The 17,411-nt window shown below is 52.7% G+C and overlaps 1 long non-coding RNA gene across 1 annotated transcript; it reads left to right on the forward strand.

Annotated features, from left to right (window-relative positions):
• Positions 1-3,321: 3,321 nt before the first annotated feature.
• LOC306648368 lies at positions 3,322-14,777 on the forward strand. Its single transcript, XR_013760369.1, has 4 exons — positions 3,322-4,047; positions 7,005-7,126; positions 8,932-9,105; positions 13,902-14,777. It is a non-coding gene; the product is annotated as an uncharacterized lncRNA (long non-coding RNA).
• Positions 14,778-17,411: the final 2,634 nt, after the last annotated feature.

Consider the following 17,411-nt stretch of genomic DNA (forward strand, 5'->3'; position numbering starts at 1 on the left):
TGAAGACTCTCCACTTCTCCTCTCAGGTCAGGGAGTGCCTCGGGCTGCACTGGGTTCCTCCTTCCTGCACTGAAGCCTGGAGGGCCTGCTAAGGCCACTGCCTGAGGCCATTACGGGTTCCTCTCTTTGGTCACCCCTTCCTCAGGGACTGCTGACCTTATTGCCTGATGCCCTGTGCCTTGAAAACTGTTTTTCCATATGTGTTTTTCGTTGTCTGGTTGTTTCTGTGGGAAGGTTGGTCTGTCACTGTGACTTCATCTTGGCCATAAGATACCATTCATTTGCATCTGTGTGGAGGTGTGCTGTGTCCTCCTCTGTGCATTGGCTCTGCTTGTCCTGTGTGTGTGTGTGTGTGTGTGTGTGTGTGTGTCCTGGTCTCTGCTGATGATCCATTTCTTTCTCCTTCACTTCTCCTCTTCTGGGACAGCCATAGACCCAGAGGTGAACAGAGAGAGGATAGTAGGTAAGACCCAGAGGCCAGGGTGGAAGGGGTGGAGAAAGGAGTGAGACTCTGACTGGGGACATCAGGACACAGCCATTGAGAGGCCTGTCTCCTGTGCCTCTCTGACTTAGCTGGACATGTCTCTCCCATTTCTGTGCCTTTCTCATTAGGTGCCTTCCCCGCCCCCACCATTCTCCTTCCCTCCTTCCCTCCGTCCTGCTCTCTGAGCTCCAGAAGCACAGAGTCGGGTCCACTGTGGTGGACGGTCTCCATCACTGTGCGTCTGCACCTTCCCTGTCCCAGACAGGGGTCAGGTCCTGATCCACATGTGAATGAAGGTGACCACATCTGCCTGCCTCTGTCTCTTTCTTTCTCTCTTTTAAAATAGGGAGCGGACACATTACCCACAAAACCAAACTAACCACTTGCCACCCCCAAAGATCCTGATCTAGGGAATGGGGATGTCTGACTCACCCATGTGCATGAGGCTGAGGTGAAGTGCTTTATGTGAGTCTGAAAGTCCAAGCTTCCAGACCCTGCCTCGCCCCAGCCACCCCTGTCCAGGAGGACAGGCCGCAAAGTGCACTCTGTTTGCTCCTGACCTGGGAGAGGTGCCACCGTGGACTTTTCTGACCTCAGGACTTTGCTCCTGCTGGGCTGGGTCTTGTGGCATTGAGCCTGGGTCCTCATTCCAGGCCCAGGAAGCAGTGAAGTGCTTTCCATAAAGGAATTCATTGAGTCTTCACCCTTCAAGGAAGGTATTGTGTCCTCCCCTGTGTATAGAAGGAGGGACTGAAGCACAGAGTATAAGACCTTGCCCAAGCTCACAAGGGCAGCTATAGAATAGGTGTCAAACCCAGACAGACTAGTTTGAGTACCTGTTATTTTAACCACTTTGCCTTGCTGCCCCTCTCAGAGAGATATGGAGACATGGAGATAGCAGACAGTGAGAAGCAGATAGAAAAAGAGAAAGAGAGCCGGGCATGGTGGTGCACCCCTGTAATACCAGCAACTCGGGAGGCTAAGGCAGGAGGATTGTAAGTTCGAGGCCAGCCTCAGCCCCATCTCAAAATAAAATAGAAAGGACTAGGGATATCATTCCTGGTAAACCACCCCCTACATTCAATTTTAACCCTTTATGAAAGAGAGAGAGAGGAAGAAGAAGAAGAAGAAGAAGAAGAGGAGGAGGAGGAGGGGGGGGGAAGAGGGGGGAGGAGGGGGGAGGGGGGGAGGAGGGAGGGAGGAGGAGAAAGGAAAGAAAGAAAGAGAAAGAAAGAAGGAAGGAAAAGAAAGAAAGAAAGAAAAGAAAGAAAGAAAGAAAGAAAGAAAGAAAGAAAGAAAGAAAGAAAGAAAGAAAGAAAGAAAGAAAGAAAGAAAGAAGAAAAAATAAGTTCTGGATAAAGGGTTTATGGATAAATAAGCAAGGGAGAGACAGGGCTAATGAAGGTTAACAGGTTTCTTACTTGCGGGACTACTCAGTGCCTTTAGAGTGCCAATGTGTGCATTATAAATGACTCACCAAGGGGGCAGGGTCTGACAGCCACTCCCCAGCCTACTGAGCTTCTCAACCTTTTTCTCCATTGGTGCCCTCTTCCCTCCCTCACCGGTCTAGGGCTCTGAGGGGCACAGTCTGAGAAGAGCTTATGAGTCAGAATAAAGTGCTAATTTTTGGAGTCAGATGGGCCTGAGTCCCCACCACAGCTTCTTGTTCTTTGGTTGTGCAACGACACTTGGGCAAATGGCTGCTGGGCCTTCATGGCACGTGTCCTCGTCTGGACCACGGGGAGACTACACTGGCTAGGCTTGGCACCTTGCCAGTGCTCAGTGGATGCGTAATTGCCACAGGGAAAGACACACAGACTCAGAGTCAGAGGCTGAGGGTGGCAGAGGGACAGACAGACCAAGAAAGAGAGGTTTGATGTGCCCAAAAGAAAGAGGTGGAACCCTCCAAGCAAGATGAGGGTGAGACAGGGAGGGCACCGAGGACTAGCAGCGGACCCTCGGGCCCGCACAGAGAGAGCATCCCAGCGGGATGGACAGAGGCCAGGGAAACAGACAGACACAGCGATTCGCAGTGTCAAGGTGATGCGCTGCCCTGGCCTTCCAGGTGTTCTTCTGCCAGCATCTGTTTTGATCTGTGAGGTCCACAAATGCTAAGTGCCAGGCAGTTCCACCGCCAGCCTTGGGTGCAGCGAGTGTTACTGTCAGAGTAGGAGGCACGCAGATGGGGACTGTGGTCCCTGAGGCCAGGGACTCAGAGCCCAGCCTCCCTTGTGGTTCCCTCTTCTCTCCCAAGATACAGAGGCAGGTGAGAAGATGGCAAGAGGAGCCAGAAGCCCAAGGATAAAGGACAGGAGGAGAGACTCATGGAGACGGGGGCACACAGGAGGCCGAAATGGGTCTGGGGGGCTACAGACAGGCTGGGGGAGCCAGAGACCAGTGGAAGGGACTGGAGATGGCTAAGGAGCTGCTGGAGACAGGCTGAGGAAGAACTTGGGAGCCACGCAGCTGAGGGCAGGAGGGATCCCAGACCTCACCCACCGCTCCCTGCCTGCACCTCGGGCTTGCAAGAGCTTGCAGGGATTACTTCCTGGACCTGCTTGTCCTGCCCTGGTCCCTGCTCTCAGTGACCCATGGCCCTTCCAGTGGCTTTCCTCTCCTCCCCCCTCCTCCTCCTGCTGGGGGGCCTCGCCCTCTGGAGCAGGGATAGGGACACAGGCACTGGCCTGCCCCCAGGCCCACCCTCCCTCCCAGGGCTGGGCAACCTCCTGCAGCTGAGGGGAACACCCTTCCTCCGGGTTCTGAAGCCAGGAAGGGCAGCTCAGAGCCAGGGCACAGGTCACTGTGGGGACAGGGCACAGGGGCATGAGAAGGCAGAGAGAGAGAGAAGGGTTTTCTAATCAGAAACACCCCTGGGCAGAAACTTAGAGGAACTCAGAGATAAGAAGGCAAGCAAACAGAAAAGGCGACAGAGAGAGAGAAGGAAAGAGACCCTGGGACGCACAGAGAGACGGAGACAGGGGATGCAGAGACTGGACAAACAGGCCTGCGGTGCTCAGGAGCCAGACTGAGCCCGCAGCCACAGAGAGACTGAGACACTCAGACCCAGAGACCAGAGGAGGCATGGGGGACCTAGAGAGGCATTGTGAGATGGGAGAAACCAAGAGAGGTGGCCAACAGAGCCGGCCCCCAGCGCAGGCAGGAAGCAGGCGATCCCAGAGCAGATCCTAGAGACATCCGGGCAGCGTGGAGAAAGATAGAGGGCGCCGCTCAGAATCAGAGACAAGCGCTACCCAGGAACCAAAAGAAACAGTGAGATGGAGACCCCCAGAAGCAGTCACAAAGACCAAGGCTGCAGGAGATGACCCCTGCAGACGCACAGTGGACAGGCCCTGGGCAGCCCCTCCGGCCTCCAGGTCACTGTCCCGCCCCTGAAGCTGAAGCACCAGTACGTGCCGGTGTTCACGGTGCGCCTGGGCCCGACCCCCGTGGAGGTGCTGTGCTGCTCCCTCCGAGGCGGAGCGTGAGGCTCTGGTGGAGCAGGCGGATGCCCTCGGTTAGCGGGTGCGCAGACGTGACCATTTCCGAGACCAGCCGAGGCTACAGTGAGGCCCGGGTGGAGGGCGCCGAGCTCTGAGTTGGTTCTCTCGGTGACGCATCCGCGCCATGTGTAAGTGACCCCATGCTGGAGCCGGAGGTGTGGTCCATTCCCGCTGTGCCACAGCAGGCAGGTTACCTGGCCTTTCTGTGCCTCCCCTCTCCCTCGCTGTGAAAATATTGTACACGCTCCCTGCAGGCAGGCATCGCTTTCGGTCAGGGCGAGCGGCGGTTTGCCCTGACCACTCTTCGCGACCTGGGTCTGGGGAAGCGGATCCTGGAAGAGCGGATCCAGGAGGAGGTGGGCGGCCTGCAGCAGGAGCTGGAGACCACTCGCCCGGAGAGCCCTGGGTCGGGGAGGGGCGGGCTGTGCGGAGGCGCATGCGCGCGTGAGCTCCTGCAGGTGGAGGAGCGTGGGAGTGAATCAAGCTGGACGACCCCCAGCCCGGCTCCTCTCAACCCGACCTTGACCAGTCCTCCCCGCTCTGATCCTTCGGTTCCTGCGCACTTTCAAGGGCAGTTAGTGGGCATTTTCCAACTGGTAGTTTCCAAGCCCCCAGAAGCTCTTGAAAGTGCCCTGGTGGTTCCTGTCCTTAAAGAGTACTGGCGTTGGCATCCATTCCTTTTCCTTAGTCTATCATATGTAAATAGTAAATATTACATATTATATTTAAAGTCTTTGGGAGCTTCTGAGGGAAGAGCAACTGCTGAGGCCATAGGGTACCCCTCTGTGAATTAGAAAAGGTACCCCTTTCTCAGGACATCTGAGCTGTCATCATAGATATGTAAATTCAGGGATCTGCAGTGGAAATGGTGCCCCTTGGATGCTGCACCTTTGGTCAGTGCACAACCTGCACAACGTCCCAGATTTGGGTCCTCGGGACCTCTACTTGAACCAAACACCCAGAATGTGCTTGCCCCCTCCTTAGCCTGTCTCGCTACAAATCCTGCTACCATTCAGGTCTCAGCTCAGACGTACTCCTCCAGGAAGTCTCCACTGACCAACACTTCTCCACCTCCGTACAAAGCTGGCTGGGAGCCACCACTGAGTCCCCAAGAGCCCTGTGCTTCCCCCACCACAGCACAGAAGGCTTGCTGGAGGAGCCGTCTGCGCTTACGCTCCCGGATGAATGGACTCTAGTTTGTGGAGAAAAAAGAAAGGGAGAGTTAACATGGGCAAAGATCCAGAGAAAAAGCTCAGTGCTCTGGAGAAACCATGAAAAGTTCAATTTTTCTGTAGCCATACAGGCAAGAGGCGAGTCAAGAGTGAGGGGACTTGGGAAGCCTCTTTGTCCACATTAAGAGCTTGATGTCTGTCTTGAGGGCACATGGGAGCCTAGAATGCTTTAGAGCAGGGGAGTGACGTGGTCAGGCGTGTGCTGGCCTCCCATACAGGAACACCTTTGGCCCCACCTTCCCCACTGGCCGCTCCATCGCCAATATCATCTGCTCTGTCCTGTTGGGCCGAAGTTTCCGGTACCAGGATGAGAACTTCAGGACCTTCCCGGGGTTGCTGGCTGAAACCCTGAAGCAGATGGACAGGTTTGGGGTTCGGGTGCCTAAATCCCCTCTCCAGTCCCCCCACCCCAGGCCTCGGGCCCCTCCCAGGTCCCACTGAACTGTGAGATCCTGCTGGGTGCAGCCCCACCCCTGTCCTCCTGAGGCTGGCAGGCCGGTGAGGCACGCAGACCCGTCGCCAGCCACGGTGACCCAGAGTAGGCAAGGCCGTGAAGGACTCAACAGCCATCCCGCCAGCATCCATCGAACTCACAGCTCCATGCCAGCCTGCAGGGGCTGCCGAGGACACCGAGGTGACCAAGACAGACCGGGGACCTCCCTCGTGAAGCTCTCACTCAAGGGGGGCTGGTAAACCTGTCACAGACAATGGCTGCTGAGGATGGACAGTGCCAGGGTGGGAGGCACAGAGAGAGGGTGGGCGACGGGACGGGGAGGGGCAGGCTCTGTGGCAGCTCAGAGGCACTGCCTGGCAGGGTCCAGAGGTCAGGGGGGACTCTGAAGGACAGAGAGGACATTCTATCCCAGTGAAGACCTCAGAAGTGAACAGGAGCAAGCAGAGCCCAGGGAGAGGAAGGATGTGGAACAGTGTTTAAGGCAGAGGGAACAGCAGGTGCTAAGACACTTCCTCCCCAGGGCCTCCTTCTCCTAGGCACTGGTCTCCTCCCCACTCTCCTGAGGCACCTTCCCAGGCCACACAACTGGCTCTTTGAGGTCTTCGAGAAGCAGAGGGCGTTCGAGGCCCAGGTGGTGAGGGAGCCCGAGGCTTCTCTGGAGGCAGCTCAGCCTCAGGACTTCACCGACACCTTCCTCGGTCGCATGCAGCAGCTAGGCTTGCAGTGAGACGCGCTCCTTCCTGGATCTTTGGGACCTGAGGTTCTTGGAGCACCCTCAGATGGGACAGGTCCCCCCAGCCCTGTGCCTTTCAGGTTCCTGTGTAACCAGGTGGGATTTTCTCCAAATCTCGAGCTTTCCGTCAGTGAAATCCACGTGCCGATAGTGGAGCTTTGGTCTAGATTTGCAACTATAACCAGGTTCAGCTCATGTGTCATCTTTGTTCATTTGACAACAGGGACCTGAGGAGGTTTCTGAGGCTTAATGTGAAAGAGTGCTGCAGCCGGGCACGGTGGTGCACACCTGTGAACCTAGCGGCTCAGGAGGCTGAGGCAGGAGGATCGCAAGTTCAAAGCCAGCCTCGGCAACTTAGCAAGGCCCTGAGCCACTCAGCGAGACCCTGTCTCAAAATAAAATACAGAAAGGGCTGGGGATGAGGCTCAGTGGGGTTAAGTGCCCCTGGTACAGAAAATAGAGAGTGGTGGAATTGATCGGTAATGCCTGCTATGGGCAAGAATCTGGAAGTGAACATTCACATGCCACATATTTGCCATTCCTGGGCTGGATGGTTTCTTCTGATTCTTCTATGACTCTGATATTCTGTGCTTTTGTGTAGGAGCAGAGAGACCCTCACAAGAGAATTTGCTAAATTCTGCTCTGGACCTCTTCTTTGCTGGGATGGAGACAACCAGCACCACACTCAGATATGGGCTCCTGATCCACTTGAAGTTCCCACAGGTTACAGGACCAGCCCTCTCCCTCCCCAGCCTGAAGTCAAACTGGGTACAAGGACCAAGGACTTGTAATGTATTGCGGGGAGGTTGGGTTGGGAGCTGGAGGAATAACATTTTTTTTGGGGGGGGAGCACTGGGGATTGAACCCAGGGGCACTTAACCACTAAGCCACATCCTCAGCCTGTTTTATATTTTATTTTGCAGCAGGGCCATGCTAAATTGCTCAGGGCCTTAATAAGTTGCTGAGGTTGGCCTTGAACTCGCAATCCTTCTGCCTCAGCCTCCTGAGCTGCTGGGATTACAGGTGTGGGCCACCATGCCTGGTGGGAACACCCATTTTAGAAGCTAGAGAGAGATTATTTAACACATCCGAGTTTGAAGTCTGGGAAGGGGAGGTGGGTAGGCGGGCAGGTGCCCAGGGCCATAACCCTTCCCGTGGTCAGGACTCTTGTTTCCCACCTCTTTTCGGATGGAGCATAACTCATACAGCAAGAGATTAACCAAGTAGTGGGACCAGAGAGACAGCCCTGCCTTGGGGACAGGGCCCAGATGTCATACACAGCTGTGGTCCTTCTTGAGATCCAGAGGTTTGCAGACATCTTGCCTCTGGGGGTGCCCCACACTGTCACCCAAGACACTGAGTTCCAGGGTTATCACATCCCCAAGGTGCAGAGTGCGGGTCCCTTGGGTTCATATGGAGGGTCAGGCCTCATACATGGAGCTGCAAGACTGGGCCTCTCAGTATTAGGTTCTCGGGTCCTTCCAGAACCTGACCATCCCCCCATCTCCCTCAACCCAAATAAGACTGAGATTGTAGATAGAACCAGGGCCTTAGATCATCCAGAATCCCAGCACTTCCACTTATAAATTGTATGACCCTGAGCAAGTGACTCAACCTCTCAGAGCTTCAGTCTCCTTTTCTATACAATGTGCATTAAGATACTACCTACACTAGGTGATTACAGGGATTCATTGAATTGGGATCCATAGTAAATGCTAAAAATTCTAGGTTTTTTTATTATGACTACTACAAGATGTCTGTTCCCAACACCAAAGTCAGAGTGGTCTTATAAAAACCCATTAGGGAGCCAGGCCTATAATCCCAGTGGCTCGGGAGGCTGAGACAGGAAGATCACAAGTTCAAGGCCAATCTCAGCAATTTAGTGAGATCCTGTCTTAAAATAAGAGATAAAACGGGCTGGGGATGTGGCTCAATGGTCAAGTGCCCCTGGGTTCAATCCCCAGTGCCACCCAAAAATAATAAATAAAAAATAAAACCTGTTAGACCACGTCCCTCTGCTCAACAGCACTACATGGCTCCAATCTCAAAGAGTCACCCGGAGGGCCCTAGGGAACACGCAGTGTGAGACAGGAAGGACAGCCAGGTTGGGCAGAGGGACTGTGATCCAGCTGAACAGAGGACGCGGTTGGTCCACAGGAGCTCGGGGCTGCAATGCTCCACAGAGCTTCCCCAAGCAAGGCTTCGCTTTATCCCCCAGTGTGACCAGCGCCTGGACGCAGCCTTCCCGGAGCAGCGCTCACCTGGGCCAGGTAGCTCCCAAAGCAGCTCTCAGACAGGAATCGGCACTGAGCTGTTAGCTGCAGACGTTCCCCGGAGCTGGGAGTGAACGACTTGGCCATGCGGTGGGGAAGAGGTCTGGCTGGCCACTCAGCACAGGGAAGGACTCCCCCAGAGGCCCACCCACCTGTCTCTAAGCATGTGTTTGGCAGCCTGAGGTCAAGTCTCACCATCAAATGAAGCATGCCCCCCCCCCCCCCAGAAGGCACCTGCTTTTCCTTCCGCTCCAGCTCCATGCTACCTACGCCAGGAGGAGTCTCCCACACCAGGGAACACCCTCGCCCACCGAAGCTGCATCCCCCGCCACAGCGCAGGTACAGCTGTGGGCACACGAGGGACACAGCTTCCCTTGGGACACTGAACGTGGACTTGAGGCCATTGGGCTAGAAATTCTGCCGTCCCAGGTATGAAAGGAACGTTCAGAGTTGGGTCATGGTTGTCCGGAATGGACCAAACCCTAGTCCACAGGCTCCGCCCCAAAATTCATAGGCGTGGCTAGAGGAGGATCAGGGCATCTGCAAGGACCCATCAGGTATTCCTCTTACCTAAATCGTTTCTGCTCACTGAGGGTTGAGCCCAGGGTGCTTTCCCGCTGAGCTGCGTCCCCAGCCCTTTTTATTTTTTATTTTGAGACAGAAATTCAGTAAGTTGGCCAGGCTGACCTCAAGCTTGTGATCCTGCTGCGTTAGCCTCCCAGGTCAGTGGGACTACAGGCATGTGCCATCACCTCCAGCTCCACACCCGCAGCCAATTTTCTTGTTTCTTTTTAATTATAGTAAAATACACATTATATAAAACTTATCATTTTGCCAGGAGCAGTGGCACACAACTGTAATCCCAGCAACACAGGAGGCTGAGGCAGGAGGATCCCAAGTCAGGGGCCAGCCTCAGCAACTTAGTGGGACCCTGTCTCAAAATAAAACATAAAAAGGCTGGGGATGTGGCTCAGTAGTTAAGCACCCCTGGGTGGAATCCCATGTTTTAGTCAGCTGTTTCACTGCTGGGACTAAATGATCTAACCAGCACAATTATAGAAGAGGAAATGTTTATTTGAGGGCTCATGGTTTCAGAGGTCTTAGTCCATAGAAGGCCGGCTCCATTCCTCCGGGCTCAAGGTGAGGCAGAACGTCATGGCGGAAGAGCATGGCAGCGGGAAGCAGCTCGCATCATTGGGAAGCAGAGAGAGACAGAGAGTCTCCATTCTACAGATACAAAACTCATACCCCAAAGCCAAACCAGAATTCCAATCTCCTCCAGTCACACTGACCACTTCAATTAATCCCATCAGGGATTGATTTGCTGATTGGGTTAAGACTCTTACCACCCAATCATTTCTCCTCTGAACCTTCCTGCATTGTCTCACATGTGAACTTTGGGGGGACACCTCACATCCAAACCATAACACCCCAGTACCAAAAACAAAGAGCACACCCGATGTGCAGCCTGACCACCTCCACGGCCCACACTCTTCTCATCCTGCAAAACTGAAACTGTCCCCAAGAACACCAGTTCCCCATCCCCCTCCCTCAGTCCCTGGAGCCCACCATCAACATTTTGTCTTTATGATTTTGACGACTCTAGGTGCCCCATGTAAGCAGAATCTTATAGCATTTGTCCTTTTGTGACTAGTGTGTTTCATTTAGCAATATCCTGACGTTCATCCGTGTCGTAGCAAGTGTACGGATACAGCACTTTTTTTTTTTTGGCGGGGGGGTACCAGGGGTTGAACCCTGGGACATTAACCACTGAGCCACAGCCCAAGCCCTGTTTCTTTTTCATTTAGAGACAGGGTCTCGCAGAGTTGCTCAGGGCCTCACCAAGTTGCTGAGGCTGGCTTTGAACTCGCAATTCTCCTGCCTGGGCCTCCCAAGCCCTGGGATCACAGGTGTGCACCACGGCACCTGGTTCTACAGCTCATTCTGCTCATCCCTTCTTCTGTGGGTAGGCACCTGGGCTGCTGCCTTTTAGCTCTTGTGCATATAATGTGGCCATGAACCTGTGTGTACAAGTCTCTAACAGCCTGCTTTCCATTCTGTTAAGTATACCTCCAGGCCTTTATTATCGTTGTAGCTGCACAGATGTCTGGGTATACACACACACACACACACACACACACACACACACACACACCACACACACCACACACACACTTACACTGTTAATCAGAAAAAAAAATCTTAAGTGTTTGCAGAGCCTGGATCTTTTTGTGGTGCTGGGGATTGAACCCAGGGCCTTGTGCTCGTGAGGCAGGCACTCTACCCACTGAGCTACATCCCCAGCCCCTAGATCTATTTTTAAGGTTCTCTCAGAGGTCATCTCCAGGCTTGTGTGGTAAAGGACATGTCAATCATGCTCCAAGAACCTGCGAAATCTCCTGAATGTGAGAGTGAGCATGTGCGTGTGAAAGGTTCCTGGGAAGAGAGACACGCCAAGGGCGTGCTTTGCCTTGGTCCTCAGCCCTTCCGTGTCCCCAGATGTCCTTAGCATCGGCTGACTGCTTATTTGCCTGACCCCACAACAAAAGGTGCCCTTTGGCAGCGGGACCAGGAAACTGGTGACATTGCAAAAACAGTGAGAACAGCTAAGGAGAATCTGGAATATGTGAATGCCCTCTCCACGGGCTGCTCCAGCTGCTTCCATGGTCACAAGAGGCATAAGCAATAGCAGGGCGGCCACAGTCCCCAGGAGGCACCTGTATCTCTGGGCACAAGGCTCATGGCCAATGCATGACATCAACAAAAATCCCTCCTGGGACTTCAGTCCCGCTGGTGCAGGGCACAAACTCTGTTTTCACGTATTATTTTTACTTAAGTGTAGCCCTGAGTCATGATAATAGCAATTAATAACAAAGCAATCATAATAACCACTCGTTGAGTCTTTATTGGGCACCCAGTGTTTTCTCACTACAAATGTCATGCAACTTATGATCCTTCAACCTCATGGTGCTGCAGTAACGAAACACATACGCAGTGCATGCCATACGAGGAACGTCGAGTTTTGAGCTTTCCCAGGCTGGGTGACACTGTCTGGAGATGCCGGGCAGTGGCAGTGAGCCATGGCTCCCCATCAGCCACACGGTCTCAAGGGGAACAACAGACATGGTGGCGTCCTGGGCCGAAAAGGTGTTTTCCGTTTAGCGTAGGATTTATCCCCATTCTCAGTGGAGGGCATCTGGATCTCACTGACTCCTCGGACTGAGTCAACACAGGTCTTATGCCTGTTTAACAAGGAGAGAGATTGAGACTCAGAGAGAAGTCACGCGCCTGGGGTCACCCAGCTGGGTAGTAACTGAGCTGGGACTCAGTCCAGGTCCGTGGACCCCAGAGTGCACATTCTGCCCCTATTGCTGTTCCCAGGCAGACTAGACCTGGGAAGCTTTGGCTCAGGTGGCTGGAGCCCCCTCCAGGTGTTGTCCTGGGTGGATGACTATCTGTGCCATCTCCTCCCACCGGGCACCCTGGTATTCCCACTGCTCCACTCTATCCAAGACACATCCTGCTTCCAGCCTGAGAGGTTCCTGGATGCCAGTGGAGCTTTTAGGAGGAGCCCTGCCTTTCTGTCCTTCTCTGCAGGTCAGTGTTCATGCTATGTGACTCCAGGGAGGATGCCTGCCCTCTCTGTTCCTCTTTTGTTTGCATAAACTAGTTACTGCCTTTCTGATCACTGGTTTGGAAGACAGATGCTACAACCAGGCTCAGATGAGAAAAGGGAAAAAGAAATGCAAATCTGCCCTAGCCACACTGGATCCTGAGAGCACATAGTTCACTCAGGAACTATAAATTCTGTTAGACCATGAAAAACACCCAAAACTTACTTTAAAAAAAAAAATGTTTGATTTGCAAAACAAACAAACAAACAAAAAAGAAAAATGAATCCCCCAAGTTCTAAATCAAGGCACGTTTAATCCAGAACACTCAATGCTTTTTCAATGATCACTTTTGTTATAATTATCAAAAAATCAGAAGCTGTAAACACCAGCAAATATTTTTGTTTAAACCAGTTTTTAATTGTATGTGTAATGCAAACACTTGATTTGAAAATCAAGCAGAACAAGAGTACACAATGAAAGTAAACTCTCTCTCCTTGATTCCGTTCTCCAGATTGTAAGTCCTGAGACCTAGAAGTAAACACACTTTATGGTTGCATGTGTCTCCCTCAGGAATTCGTCTAAGTAAAGGCAAGCACAAACAGGAGCCTACACATATGGCTTACAAAGATAGGTGAGCCTAGGGTCACAGTCTGTGTTCTACAATAAAATACCTGAGGCTGGGTATGCTTTAAAGAAAAAAGTTTGTTCAGCTCAGTCTTAAAAGGTGGGAAGTCTAGAGGCTGGAAATGTAGCAACAATAAGGCAGGGAAGGAAGGAAGGAGAGAAGGAAAGGAAAGGGAAGGGAAGGGAAGGAGGGAGGGAGGGAGGAAGGAAGGAAGGAAGGAGGGAAGGAGGGAAGGAAGGAAGGAAGGAAGGAAGGAAGGAAGGAAGGAAGGAAGGAAGGAAGGAGGAAGGAAGGAAGGAAGGAAGGAAGGCTGGACACAGGCAAGAGCACACACTCCTGTCACCCCAGTGGCTCAGGAGGCTGAGGCAAGAGGATTGAGAGTTCAAAGACAGCCTCAGCAACTTAGTGAGGCCCTAGACCCTGTCTCTAAATAAAATATAAAAAGAGGCTGTGGATGTGGCTCAGTGGTTCAGCACCCCTGGGTTCAATCCCTAGTACCAAAGGAAGGAAGGAAGGAAGGAAAGAACCTGTTTAGAGAGTAAATCCGGGAAGATTTAGCTGAACTCAAGGTCTTTGGTTCGAATGCCCCCTCCCAAATTCATGCTGAGATTGAATAGGGTTGTGATGGTATTAAGGGGGTCCTTTAAGAGGTGATGAGGTCACCAGGGCGCCGCCTTCTAAACAGATAGATGCCGTTATTACAGGGCTGGTTATTGAATGATAAATGAGTGTGTTCCCCCAATTTCTTCTGCCTCACACACCTGCTCACTTGCCCTTCTGCCACAGAAGCCCTGGCTGAATGCTCGCACCACACTCTTGATCCTCCAAGCCTCCAGAGACCATCCCTGTTGTCTTTCTTTTCTTTTCCTTTCCGTGTGTGTGTGTGTGTGTGTGTGTGTGTGTGTGTGTGCGCGCGCGCGCGCGCACGTGCACGATTTACCATGGAGCTACATCCCCAGCCCTTTTTTATTTTTCTTTTGAGACAGAGTCTCCCTTAGGGCCTCTCTAAGTTGTGGAGACCGGCCTTGAACTTGTGATCCTCCTGCATCAGCCTCTCACGTTGCCGGCCTTCGCTGGACTAAGACAATCTTAACCCCTGCGCGGCTCAGACAGCAGCTCAGAGGTCACCTCTGCTCCGCGCCCCCCTCTAGTGATCAGGCTTCCCCTCGTCTAGACCGGCCCTGTCTGTACCCGTCTCTCCCGGGCTCTGATCTCCGAATCCCTTTCCGACCGTCTCTCCCGCCTCCTTCTTTCGGATCTCGCTCCTTCCCGCTCGCATCTCGCTCCCTCTCGCTCTCTGATCTCTGCACCGCCTACGCCCGCAGGGCGCGCACGCCCTGGAGGGGCTCTGGCCCCGCCGAGCCCTTGCTCGACCTGCCCTGGCTGCTGCAGCGCTTCTCCCCGACCTCGCCTCTGCCCGCTGCGGCCCTGGACCTGCAGCCCGGGACAGTGGCTTCGGAAAGCAGCCGCCCGCTTTCCAGCTCATCCTGCTACCGCGACAGCACCTACCCGAGCGCACCTCCCACCCTGACGTCAGCCGTCACCTGGCGGTGAGCCTGAGCCCTCCCCCAGCGCCTGGCCTCAGTTTCCCCCCGCGCACAACACAGAGGTTTTCACTGGGTCCACGTGTGGGCTCCAGAGCCTGGGTCTTCCCTCCCCAGCCACTGCTGTATCCTAGAAGAGCATCTGCCACACAGTAGGTGCTCAATAAATAACTCCTGAATAAAGGAACATTTTTAAATGAATCCTGGCTCTGGCTCTGACACTTCTTCTGGCCACGTGACCCTGGTCAAGTGGCTTCCCTCTCACAACCTCAGTTCCTTCATCTGTAAAATGGGGTCATAGAAAGACCCGCTTCGAAGGTCGGTGATCAGTCCTCCACAAATCCTTGCCAAGCACCTGCCTGGTTTAGGCGCTGCACCAGGGCTGAGGATACCACAGCAAAACGCAGACAAAACTCTTGGCCTTGCAGACCTGCCACAGGGGAGGGGAAGGGAATAGAGTCACCAGAGGACATAAGAAATAACCAAATTGTATGGAATGACAGAAAGTCATTAAATCTAAGGGGGAAAAATCACCATGGGGTGAGGGGAGAAGGAGTGTGGTCATTTGTTATTTCACAGAGGGTGGACAAAGGAGATCTTGCAGAGGACAAAGCAGTTGAAGATGGGAGTGTTCAGCACAAATGTCTAAATGAGAACAACTCCAGCCAGTGCAAAGGTGGGAGTGTGGTGGGAATGTGCCTGGAATTTGAAGAGGCAAGATGAGTGAGCAGGGCTCTGCAGCTGAGACCAGGGAGGAAATACAGATGGAACCTGTAGAAAGATTTCAGCCAGAGAAGGGAATTGATCTGATTTGGGGTGTTTGGGTCTTGATTTTTGTTCTGCACTGCTGGGGATGAATCCAGGGCCTCTGGGGTATGCTAAGCAAGGCCTCTACCACTGAGCTACACTTCCATTCCCTGATTTATGTTTTAAAGGGGTCCCTCTAGCTGCACACTTGTCTGTGCCCAGGTAGTCCCTGAGGCAGGTGCTGGAGCATGAGAGTCATTTCCTCCATCCCCCTGCCACAACCCACGCCCTGCAGAAGCAGAGTACCAGGCCCTGGTTGCTCACATGCTCTTGCTTGAAAGCCACGGAACCTATGGGAGAGAGGGAGCCCGTGCTCCCGCCTTCCGCCTCCACACACACACATACACCACCCCCTCTTTTGTGTAACTCAGCCTCAGGTTAGGTTAAAAGGTCGGTTATGCAAAGGCACACGGGAACCAGGTTTCATAACATCAGCGGAAGCGCCTGCTCCCTACTGCCCCCTGTGGGCTGATAAGTTCATTGCAAGGTGGTTTGTTTACCTGAAACTGCCAGATTCAGTCTAGTTGACACATCCAGATCTGGCTTAATAATAGCATCTTTTCCGCTCTCTGAACAATCCTAGTGTGGACAACATATTATATGGTCGCTATTTTTTAATACACTTTAATTTTACAGACTGGTTACCTTTTTTTTTTTTTTTTTTTTTTTTTTTTGGAACCCAGGGGTGCTTTACCACTGAGCCATATCCCCAGCCCTTTTTGTTTTTTATTTGGAGGCAGGGTCTTACTAAAGTTACTTAGGGCCTTACTACATTGCTGAGGCTGGTCTTGAACTTTGGATCCTCCTGCCTCAGCCTCCAAGTCAATGGGATTACAGATGTGTGTCACCACTCACCCTTAAGCAGGACATTGTTTTGTCTCCCAAATAACCCAGCAACAATTCCCATTTGTTGATCATTTACTTATGCTAATGTGGCCCTCAGATGTGGCCGGCATTATTGCATTTACATTTGACAAAATAGAGACACCCAGAAGTGAAGGGATGAGCAGGGACAGAATTGAAGGCAGGTCTTTCCAAATGTCAGGTCCACGATCTTACCCACTGTGGCTACACAGACTCCCATGGAGTTCTTCAAAGACAGAACTGCAGCAATTCAGGGTCTTGGGGCCGAGGCTGGCATGGCTGGGATGCTTTAAAGGGATGGGTGGGCTGGTAAATACTCACTACCTGAGGATCCCCAGCCCACCCCAGCACCCCCAGGGCTCCCCAGAATCCAGCACCCAAAGGGTGAATGCTCGTGGGGGAAAGGGGGAAGGGGGCCTAACATCCCTCCTGCGGCACACCCCTCTATCCTGATTTCTCAGGTATTAGACATTCGTAACATAATCTCTGCTTGTAACTATAATGGGATAATTCTGGAAGGAGGTGGGGACTGAAACTCAGAGTTAATGTCACATTCTCACAAAAAGGTAAAGAGAAAGTCGCCAGAACCTGGGGCCTCTCCTCAGCTGGCATTCCTGTGCACAGGCCCCATCTGAAAACTGAAGGCATACAACACTCTGGACAATAAGCCTTAATCTCTGGAGGAATTTCTCTTGGAAGGAGGCCCTGAGGTCAGAGCAAGGACCATCCTCTCTTCAGAGGAACCAGGGTCTGCCAGTCCCCACCATGTTGCTCCCTCAAAATACTTGTTATCAATTTTTATTTATTTATTTATTTTTTTTAGAACTAACAATTGAACCCAGGGACACCCTACTACTGAGCTACATCTCCAGCCCTTTTTTTAAATTATGTTTTTATTTTTACAGACTGGCTTTTGATTCATTGTACCCCAGCCCTTTTTATTTTTTATTTTGAGATGGAGTCTCACTAAGTTGCCCAGGCTGGCTTCAAACTTGCAATCCTCTGCCTCGGCCTCCCACGTAGCTAGGATTGCCAGCACGTGCCAAGGCGCCTGGCTTGATGTCCGTTTCGTGCCTTCTCTGGGCTCACTTTCTAATGCAATCAATAAATACGTACATCACGTCAGGGGGTTGGACTCTGTGAACAAAAACAAAGCTAAATAGGAGGACGAAGAGGCCGGGCCAGGCTTTGGCCAGGCAGTCAGGCAAGAGGATGGCACGTGAACAGCCCCTAGAGGCACTGAGGACGCAAGCCATGAAAATACCTGGGGGCTGGACAGGG

Source organism: Sciurus vulgaris, assembly GCF_902686455.1.
Source record: "Sciurus vulgaris genome assembly, chromosome: 17".
Classification (NCBI taxonomy): Eukaryota; Metazoa; Chordata; class Mammalia; order Rodentia; family Sciuridae; genus Sciurus; species Sciurus vulgaris.